The sequence below is a fragment of the Asparagus officinalis genome, chromosome 7 (assembly GCF_001876935.1).
Source record: "Asparagus officinalis chromosome 7, Aspof.V1, whole genome shotgun sequence".
Classification (NCBI taxonomy): domain Eukaryota; kingdom Viridiplantae; phylum Streptophyta; class Magnoliopsida; order Asparagales; family Asparagaceae; genus Asparagus; species Asparagus officinalis.
The window spans coordinates 4,329,404-4,335,791 of record NC_033800.1 but is presented as its reverse complement, the minus strand read 5'-3'; the positions used below and the strand labels follow the sequence as shown (position 1 = coordinate 4,335,791).

Below are 6,388 nucleotides of genomic sequence, written 5' to 3'. Positions count from 1 at the left end.
TGAGCCTGGAAATAATCTTATTCTCTGCTTAAGCTCAGATGTCTTGGGCAAAAAAGCCCAAATCGGGTCCAGTTCAGTCACCAATATTTGCTCTATGAATGGCAAATAGGCTAAGGTAATTTTGGTATTTGTTCCTAACTACGTACTTAAATTGGTCCATATACTTACTTATTTTCTCAACTTAGTCCTTGCACCCTAACTCAAACTTAGTCTTTTTTTACATCTGTTAAAAGTTGGGGGTTATATTTTCATTTATGACAATATTACCCTTAATAACCTGGATCATATTCAAATTGGCCGTACCTAGGAATTTTGGGGCCCAAGGCGAAATATTAGATGATGCCTAACTGGTACAACTCATAATAGATTTTATCTCATTCTTCTTACCTTTTGAGCTGCAAAATTACTAATTAAAGTTTTATATTCAATATTTTCTAACATATTATTTTCGATAGATAATATTGCTAAACCATTTAATCTATCTTGTAACATGGTCGATCTTAAATAAGATTTTAGTAATTTTAATTTTGAAAAACTTCTTTCAGCGGAAGCAACTGTTACGGGTATAGTCAATAATACACGATAAGCAATACAAGTATTTGGAAAAGAATCTAAACGTTTTATATAGTTCAACACTTCAATTGGACTATTAATCTCTACTTTTAAAATTTTCCTAAGCACTCTCAATTCTGAAAACAAATCAAGTCCATTAATATCTAAATGTTCATCATGTTTTAGTGCATTTTCGAGATTAAGACAATAATCTTTCAATTCAATATCATCTAAAGCTTTTAACTTTTTCAAATCAAACAAAAAACCAAAAAAAATTTCATATGTTTTAAATTGTTCAAACCTACTTTCAATTGAGCCAAGCGATTTATCAACTATGTATAAGAAATAGTCAATACGAAAAGATTCTTCAGCGTTAAATATTGTTTCATTACCAATATTTTCATCAAATTGTTTTTTTCTATGAATTTTACGTTTTTCACGAAATATAGGTTGTATGTTCATTTCATTAGCAAGTTCTTTAGTTGAATTCAAAGCAGACATAAAACCATTTTGTCTATAATTTTCTAGATATACAATAAGACCCTTTAATTGATCTATAGCAATATCAATATGCATATCTTTAGATTGTAAGATTTTACTAACTGAATTAACAGCAAACAATATGTCATACCAAATATTCATAGCTAATAAGAATTCAAAATTTTTAATCTCATAAGTTGCTAAGCTATTAGCTTCACTTTTTATCTTTGGATCTTCACTAATTTCTGCTAATTGAATCAAAGCATCTCTTATATTTGGAGCTTGAAATTTTATTGCTTTAACACTTTCAATCCGACTTTCTCATCTAGTTTGAGATAAAGATTTAACGGATAACTTGCATCCATTATCTTCTAAAATTTTCCATCGTTTAGTAGAGGAAGCAAACAATGAGTATATACGTTGCAACACTCCAAAAAAAGAAATAGCTCTAGGACATGAATTAGCTATATCACATAAGACTAAATTTAAATTATGACAACCACATGGTGTGTAGAATGCTCTAGGATTTATATCTAATAGCCTCTTTTGTACTCCATTGTGTTTTCCTTTCATATTAGATCCATTATCATAACCTTGCCCTCTTATTTCTTTAACATCAAGTTCATATTTTTCCAAAATATTTAAAAGTTCATCAAAAAGGCCTTTCCCGAAGTATCATCTACTTTTAAAAACTCTAAAAAGTATTCTTCAATATTTATTGGACTTGTTGAAGTATCCACACATCTTAAAATAAGAGACATTTGTTCTTGATGACTTGCATCTAACACATCTTAAAATAAGAGACATTTGTTCTTGATGACTTGCATCTGGAGTACAATCAAGGATAACTGAAAAATATTTTGCTTCTTTTATTTTTTTAATGATCATTTGTTTAATTTCAGAAGCTAGCAACTCTATTAGTTCATTTTGCATTTTATGACTAAGATAATGATTTTGAATTTCACCTTTTTGAATACGTTTAACATGTTCTTGCATTATGGGATCAAATTCCGCTATCATTTCAACTAAGCTTAAAAAATTTCCATTATTTTTTTCATATATCTTTTCTTTTGTTCCTCGAAATGCAAGATTATTTTTTGATAGATGTTTTACTATAGCAATAAGTCTTCGCAAAACCTTTTTTCAGTGTTCTTTTTCTTTATTAATTTGTTCTTGAATGTTTTTATCTATTGTCTTATTTTTTTTAATCTTATTTCTAAATCCACCCACTTACACATATTAGTGATATGTTCATGACTTGTTTCATGATTTTTAATTTTATATCCAAGATTTTTCCAATCTCTAGTACCTTCGTTAACTAACTGACTTGTACTAGATTTTAAACTAAATAATTTGCAACAAAAACAAAAAACTCTATCTAAATCTTTTGAGTAAACTAACCACCTTCTTTCATGTTTTTCTCCATTTGACAATTTTTGTATGTAATATGATGTAGAAAAGTGTCTATTATTTTCATCTTTGGGAAAATCTATTTCTTCATATTTAATTGGACCTTTTTCAACTATTAGATCTATAAAATTTTGATCAATACATTTCCATTGTCCAGGATCATAAATATTTGAATTTGATATCTCATTCATCTCTAAAAAAATTTCTTGGCCCTCATGTGAATTTTCTTTATATTCTTCATTACCATTAGGAGTATTAGCTTTTTCTTCTTGAATATTATTATCATTAATATCATTATTTTGTTCTAAATTCTCAACATATTCTTCTAATTCATTCTCAAGTAAAGAATCATCTATTATTTCTTCTTCTGTTGAAGTTGATGTAATATTATCTTTATTACTAAAAACAAATTTATCAAGAGCTCCTTGTTGAGATCGAATTAATTTTTCAACTCTTTTTCTTTTCTTCAATTTTTGACAACCACTTTCATATTTTCTATTAGGCATGCTTTAAAAATATAAAATACCAAATAAAAAGCTTTCAATGTATATCTACAGTATTTCTATTTCTAATTAACTAATTAAGCATAAAATTAATATGAATAAATGATAAAGAAAATTAAATAGATTTTAGTTAGAAAGATTGAACCCAGATTCGAAGGCGGTGGCCGGTGAGCCCGCTGCCCGCGAGATATGCGGCGTGGGGTGGAGGCTCACGGCTGGCGGGGCGGAGCTGCGCCGGCGGAGGTGGCTGGCGGCGGTTGGGGGCCTGGCCGCCTGGGGCGTTGCCGCGTTGGGCCGCTGGAGAGCGGAGGCGGAGCGCGTCACCGGCGGTCTGGCGGTAGGACTGGAGTGGGGGCGGAGCTTGCTGCTTGCTCAGCTTGGATTGGGTGTTGGAGAGACTGGAGAGAGGGTTTTTGGCTGGGGAGACGAAGAGACTGAGAGAGGAGGCGGCGAATGGGAGAAAAAAAGTGGGATTAGGGTTTTTGGCTGGGGCCTGAGCTTTAAACACCTAATATTGGATTTGGGGATGGGGGCCCTACCCAAAACGAGGCCCAAGGCAACTGCCTTAGTTGCCTAAGGGTAGGGCCGGCCCTAAATTGACCCATGTACTTATTTTGTCTCAAATTGATCTCTTTAATTCCCTAACACCCCACCCCCCCCAACGCATCACTTAGATGTAAAAGACAAAACTTTAATATTAAACAAAAATCAAAGATGAGAATTTGATGCGTCATGCAAGAGTTACAATCTTGACTAATATAGTTAATTTTCTTTAATTGATTTTTTGTATCTTCATTGAAATCCATCTATTAATTCATTTCTAGCTAAAATCATTATTTTTGCCTATCTATTAGTGATAAAGAGTTTCATAGCATGACATGAACCTTTAAGATGCTACGTAACAATTACTACTATTTTTGATGAATTGAACAGTAACAAACAAAATTATGAAATGAGTTTCTTGTACGTTCCTCCATCAATTAAACAAAATAATGCACAGCGATCGACGCCATTACCTATAATATGAAAAATCATGTTAGGTAACACAATTGATGGTTTAGCCCTAGTTTATCTAATCGAAAAAATATCAAAATAGTCTTATCTATGCACCTTCATAATTTTTTTTAAAAACTAAAAACAGGGTCAGGAACCTTGTTCATGTATATATAACAAAATAAAAGTGATAAGATATGCAAAACTTACAAAAATAAGAAAGAGAAGGAACCAAAAGAAGATGTGGCCGGTAGGGAGCGGACCTTATCGTCACCAACCAGGCAACAGTTGCTTTGTTTCCTTCCATCCAGAGATCGAAGCCATGGGAGGCTATAAGAGTATCAACTGATAAAGTTTAAACATCAGGTGCAATCACAAAACACTGAAAACAGACACTGCAAAAGATAGGAGAGTTGATTGGTTAGAAGTTGTCTCTCACTGTGTCTCCCACACCATCTTAAGCCAGCTCCTTCAATCTCAGATCAGTGGCTACCCTGTGGAGAGAGGATACCTTTCTCCTGCTTGTTGCTCCTGTCCAGAACAGAGTGAAACGCACAACATTAGAGGCTATTTGTTGAGGGGATGCAGAATCATCATTGAAAATGAGGTTGTTTCTGCTAGTCCGAATCGACCAGCAACAACAGGGGAGGACAAGCCTCCAAAGTACTCTAAGCCTCGTGTTAACCAAGAGGTTGTTCTTAACGGAGAGCAGAGAATCGACATCCTGAGGCCAATTCCCTATCTGTTCATATGGGATAAGAATTGACCAAACCTATTTATGCACCTTCATAATTAAAACTTTGATAAGCAATAATTGTGAATTGTGCTAGCTTTTACACATTTAGAACTATCATAACTAGTTAATTTTCACGGTGATGTCTTGATGGCGTGCATAGATACACTTCTATTAGCATATAAACAAAGGTTACAAAATTGAAATTAGAGCTAAAAACTCAAAGTACGTTCATGGTTGGTAACAGACTTGGACTAGAGATGTAAATACGTATTTTAGATAGTACCCCCCAAAAAAGGTGAGAGTCACACCAGAAGAACGAGTGTGGTAAATACATTTCTATTAGTACATAAAAAACAGGTTTCAAAAAATACATAAGATTTGATGGGTTGGGTAAGTAGAGAATTCTCTAGCTTCGATTTTTAGTTTAATATTTTAGAATTTCATCTTTTGATTCTAAGGGGCTGTTTGGTTCGCTATTATAAGGGGTGGAATGTTAGATCTACATCATAAACTTGAGATCTAAAACCATATAGCCATGATTAATTCAAAGAGATTAACAAGGATCTAAAAAAGAGCGGAAGCTTATACCTGAATCCATTGCTTGATCTTGATTTTGGGTTTTGGATCTTCTAATCTTAGGGTTTCTCTAAAACCGAATTTCTCTCTTAGATGGGGATGAAGAGAATTAGAGAATGTAGTAACCCTAGATTAGGGACCATAACCCCTTATTTATAGATGTTGTACTTTTGTAATTTAGCCCCTCAATAAATCACAATTACAACCTGGTATCTGCACATATAACCCCATGACTTATTTAAATACCAAATTAACCCAACTTAATTGATCACTTTAGTGGGTTATCCTGAAAGATAGCAATACACATTGATTAATCATATGTGCCCACAAATAGATTTATTAGATTAAATCCAACAATCTCCCACTTGGGCACCATATGATTCCTTAAACTGTGTATAACCTTATGAGCTCAAAAATTGCTATCACTGAAATGGTATTTCCGAACAATCTCGTCCATTGACTATATCAATATAGGATCAAAGCGGCCTTCGTCACATTTATCGTGACTCGACCCATCAATGGTCACATATACCAATACAATCAAACGACATAGATCAATCATGGATGTGCAGCATGAAAATTACATGCAATGTGATCAGTACATGTCTATTTTCAACTGGTCCTCCTTAGTGAGGTCAAAACCAAACATAATGTAACAGAGTGTCTTAACTGAATACTTTATTCTGATCAGACAATACAACCAAACATAAAGCACCACAATTACAAACTCCCACTAAAACATAATATCCTCAAATAATACCACACCCATATGAGTAGTATGCTCTTGAAAGACCTTAGGTGGCAGTCCCTTAGTAAGAGGATCAGCTATCATGGAGTTTGTCCCAATGTGCTCTATGGATATCTGTCCACTCTGTACCCTTTCTTTCACAACCAGGAACTTAATGTCAATATGTTTTGACTTAGTTGAGCTCCTGTTGTTATTGGAATACATTACTGCAGATTTATTGTCACAATATAACCTTAGTGGTCTTTCAACATTTTCCAAAATGCGCAGTCCTGTGACAAAATTTCGCAGCCATATTCTCTGATTGGATGCCTCATAGCAAGTTACAAATTCTGCTGCCATAGTGGAGGAAGCTACTAGTGTTTGTTTGACACTTTTCCATGATATAGCTCC

The 6,388-nt window shown here is 33.7% G+C and overlaps 1 long non-coding RNA gene across 1 annotated transcript in view; it reads right to left on the bottom strand.

Annotated features, from left to right (window-relative positions):
- The window catches only part of LOC109848409, a 20,870-nt gene extending 17,696 nt beyond the window's left edge, over positions 1 to 3,174 (bottom strand). The window contains exon 1 of the long non-coding RNA XR_002248782.1: positions 3,091 to 3,174. This is a non-coding gene — a long non-coding RNA (uncharacterized LOC109848409). The remainder of the gene's footprint in view (positions 1 to 3,090) is intronic.